Genomic DNA, 4951 nt, shown 5'->3' on the forward strand with positions numbered 1-4951 from the left:
GTCTTTTATAATCTACTATGCCTTCCATGGAGTTTCTTATGTGTTCTTCTATAAATATTTTGTACATATTTAAATATACATAGACATAAATGACTCCACTTGAAACCAGAAACTTGAGTGTCTTTCCTAAATTCTCCTTTTCCCTCAAGATCTACACCCAATTCACCAGCAAGTTAGGAAAATCTGCAAAATGCATGCAAAATCCATCTATCTCTCACCATCTCTGTTGCCACCACCCACCTTCCAACTCAAATCCATCTCCTGCCTGCCTCCTAACTAATCTCCCTGCTTCACTGTGGTTGCACTTGAAGCCATTCTCACCCAACAGGTAGAGGGAACTTAAAAACAGAAATCACATCATGTTATTTCTTTGCTGAAAACTCTCCAAGACCTTCCATGCATTTAATATGTGTTTGTTCATGTCTTCCTCTCTGAACAATCTCATTCCACTCTTCCCTAACCCCTTGCTTTTTTTTTTTTTGAGATGGAGTCTCACTCCAGGCTGGAGTGTAGTGGTGCAGTCTTGGCTCACTGCAACCTCCGCCTCCCAGGCTCAAGCGATTCTCCTGCCTCAGCCTTCTGAGTAGCTGGGACTACAGGTGTGTGCCACGACATCCAGCTAATTTTTGTATTTTTAGTAGAGTCGGGGTTTCACCATGTTGGCTAGGATGGTCTCCTGATCTCGTGATCCATCCACCTCGGTCTCCCAAAGTGCTGGGATTACAGGCATGAGCCACAGTGCCCAGACCCTCTCCCCTTTTTTATTCACCAAGGTACAGCCTCTTTGCTCTCTTTTGAAAGCAGGCTCTTCTCTGCCCCAGGGCTTTTGCAACAGCTGTTTCTTCAGACTAGGCTGCTCTTCCTCTTGGGGTTTCACTCCTTTTTCCACCTTTGTGCAATAGCTTAGATATTATTTCCTCAAGAAGGGCTTCCCTGAACATAATTTCCCCTGCCCACTGTACCATCATTTCTATTAAAACATGCTGTTTATTTCCTTTGGTATTCATCCTATTATCTTGCTTAGGTATTGGTTGCTTTCTATTTTTCCTCTCTGTTCTTTTCAGAACTTAAGAATTTTGTCTTTTCACTGATGGATACTCTGCACCTAGTACAATGTCTGCTCTACAATAGGGGTTTAAAAAATACGTGTGGATGGAATGAAGATTCAAGAGTACATGAACAGTGGCATTACCTTGTGGTATAATAAAGGGAAGCCCTTGACTATGGGAGACTGGAGGAAGCTTATAGCTCAGCAGAAAACCCTAGGGGTTCTGGCAGCACTTCCTGGGGCTGATGGTGTTTGAGCTGTGTCCAGAGAGATGCATCTGAGTATGCTGTGCTGCAGGCAGTTGGGATGCCAGGCAACCACTGGAAAGCCGGGTCACTTTAATAAGCGGAGCAGCTATCACAATGCTTATGAGCACCAACCCTAGAGAAAGCTATTTTAAGCCAGGTACAGTGGCTCACATCTGTAATCCTGGTGCTTTGGGAGGCCAAGGCAGGAAGATCACTTGGGCCCAGGAGGTCAAAGCTACAGAGAGCTACTGCACTCTGATCGTCCCACTGCACTCCAGCCTCAGTAACAGACCAAGACCCTGTCTTTTTAAAAAAAAAAAAAAATGGCATTTTACTGTGGGATCCACTGACTCATGTAATTCATGAGGTCTGTGAACTTGGATGGGGAAAGAATTACATTTTAATATTCTCTAACCCTTGTCAACTTAAAAAGAAGAAGCTGAGGCAAAATGAGTAGAGAAATGGGCCAAGCTCAGAACTCAGGAGTATAGATTAAAGTTGCCGTGAATACACACTCCAATTAGGAGCAGTTACAAATGGATTGTTTTTTTTTTTTTTTTGAGACTGAGTCTCGCTGTGTTGCCCAGGCTGGAGTGCAGTGGTGCGATCTCAGCTCACTACAACCTCTGCCTCCTGGGTTCTAGCAATTCTCCTGCCTCAGCCTTCCGAGTAGCTGGTACTACAGGTGCTTGCTGCTACGCCCAGCTAATTTTTTGTAGTTTAGTAGAGACAGGGTTTCACCGTGTTGCCCAGGCTGGTCTCGAACTCCTGAGCTCAGGCAATCCACCCACCTCGGCCTCCCAAAGTGCTGGGATTACAGGTGTGAGCCACTGCACCCGGCCACAAGTGAATTTTTCAAGGCAAAAAAAAGGGGACAGGAAGTGTGCAGATGCAAAGTCATCAGGAATTCTCACCGGATTACAGACATAACATTGATTAGCGATTGGCTATACATTGTTAAGCTATAGGGTGTGGGTTACAGGGTTCAGTGTGGCATTATTAGGTTAACTTCTAGCTACTTGTGGCAATAGCAAGCAGGTTTTTGTTTGTTTGTTTTTTGAGACAGAGTTTCACTCTTATTGCCTAGGCTGGAGTGCAATGGCACGATCCCACCTGACTGCAACCTCCGCCTCCCAGGTTGAAGTGATTCTCCTGACTCAGCCTCCCAAGTAGCTGGGATTACAGGCATGCACCACCACACCTGGTTAATTTTGTATTTTTTTTTAAAGTAGAGATGAGGTTTCTCCATGTTGATAAGCTGGTCTCGAACCCCCAACCTCGGGTGAGCCACCTGCCTTGGACTCACAAAGTGCTGGGGTTATAGGTGTGAGCCACTGCGGCGGGCCAATAGCAAGCAGTTCTAAGAGATGAATACATAGCTCAATTGGGAAGTAGAATGAGATTGCTGTCTCTTTCTTTTTTTAATTTTTGGGGGTGCATAGTATTCTGTCTCTTTTTTTTTTCTTTTCTGAAATGGAGTCTTGCTCTGTCGCCCAGGCTGGAGTGCAGTGGCATGATCTCAGCTCACTGCAACCTCTGCCTCCCGGGTTCAAGTGATTCTCCTGCCTCAGACTCCTGAGTAGCTGGGATTACAGGTGTGCGCCACCACGCCCAGCGAATTTTTGTATTTTTAGTAGAGACACAGTTTCACCATGTTGGCCAGGCTGGTCTCAAACTCCTGATCTCAAGTGATCCACCTGCCTCGGCCTCCTGATCCACCGCGCCAGGCCTGCTGTCTCATTTTAATGTCTCCCTGGACCTGATAATTTAAAAGGACTTGCATTCTTCAGATAAAAGTTATTTTCTTTTCTCACCTACAATGAAAATTAGCATTTCCTTCAGTTACAAATGTAGCCAACCAACTGCAGTAGTATTGCTAGTAACTATGACTATGTCATTAACAGAATTCATAGCTATTTTCACACTACATTACAATTGTTACAGATATCTTTAAATATCCTTCATACTCATTATTCCTTAAAAATTAGGATTTATAGGCCGGGCGCGGTGGCTCAAGCCTGTAATCCCAGCACTTTGGGAGGCCGAGGCGGGTGGATCACGAGGTCAAGAGATCGAGACCATCCTGGTCAACATGTTGAAACCCCGTCTCTACTAAAACTACAAAAAATTAGCTGGGCATGGTGGCACGTGCCTGTAATCCCAGCGACTCAGGAGGCTGAGGCAGGAGAATTGCCTGAACCCAGGAGGCGGAGGTTGCGGTGAGCCGAGATCGCGCCATTGCACTCCAGCCTGGGTAACAAGAGCGAAACTCCATCTCAAAAAAAAAAAAAAAAAAAAAAATTAGGATTTATTAGAACTGCTAGCTCTGGTTGAATGTGTGAAGAAAGAAGCACATATGTTGCTCTATCTCAAGTATGCTTTTTAAAATATCTTGATAATTAAATTTCAGTCATACATATTGGGTTTTTTTGCAGTTGAAGTCAAAATAAAAATGTCACAACAGCCCAGGCTTGGTAGTTTATGCCTGTAATTGGAATACTTTGGGAGGTGGCCAGAGGATTGTTTGAGCCCAGGAGTTTAAGACCAGCCTGGGCAACACAGGGAGATCATGTCTCTAAAAAATAATAATAGTAGTAACAATAATAATTAAGTAGAGACAAATCTCTAAATTTTAAATTTAATTTGAGAAAAAAGAATTGCAATTTGGGGCATACATGCACACTGGGCACTCCTCAGTGTGTCCAAAGAGCAAAGAGAAGGTTGGAGATTTTATAAAAAGGAGAAATGTTACATATTGCCCTCTGAGAAAGTTCCTTGGCACTAGGAAGGTTGTGGGGAGTTGGCAAGTTCTGATTGGTCAGCTATGGTGGTGGGCAAAATTACTTCTAGAGTTTCAGCAAGTTATTTCAGCAGTTATAGATGAAACTGGTCTCAGGTTATAGCAGGCAGTTTCAGCAGCCAGGCTTGCAGGGAATTACATTCTAGTGCAATGTAATGTGTCCTGAGTGTTTTCTCTCCCTGGCTTCTTGACTCTGTTTTAATTGGGTATGATGAGAATGACCCAATTTGCATGATTAACTTTCAAACTTTTTAATTCTATGTGTTTTTCATACTTAAAGACATGCTTCTGGGCCAGGCATGGTGGCTGACTGCCATAATCCCAGCACTTTGGGAGGCCAAGGCAGGAGGACCCTTTGGGCTCAGGAGTCTGAGACCAGCCTGGGCGATGTAGTAAGACCCACATCTCTAGGAAAAAAAAAAATAGCTGAGCGTGTTGATGCACACCTGTAGTCCCAGCTACTCAGGAGGCTGAGGTGGGAGGATTGCTTGAATCTGGGAAAGGCTGCAGTGAAGCTGTGATAGTGCCACTGCCTTTGCACTCCAGTCTGGGCGACAGAGTGAGACCTTGTCTCAAAACAAAACAAAACAAAGCTTTATTCTGAAGAGGGGTCCATTGAGGGACACTTGGGTTGCTCCCACCTATTGGCTATTGTGAATAATGCTGCTATAAACATGGGTGTACAAATATCTGTTCAAGTCCCTGCTTTCAACTTCTGTGTGTATATCCCCAGAAGTGGATTGCTGGATCATATGGTGAGTTGATTTAACTCTCTTTTATAGCAGGTTTTGGCATATCTGTCTTGGCCACCAGACCTAGAATTGTCCAAGAACTCTGGAGGCTTATTCCACTCTA

The sequence above is a fragment of the Cebus imitator genome, unplaced genomic scaffold (assembly GCF_001604975.1).
Source record: "Cebus imitator isolate Cc_AM_T3 unplaced genomic scaffold, Cebus_imitator-1.0 Scaffold79, whole genome shotgun sequence".
Lineage (NCBI taxonomy): Eukaryota > Metazoa > Chordata > Mammalia > Primates > Cebidae > Cebus > Cebus imitator.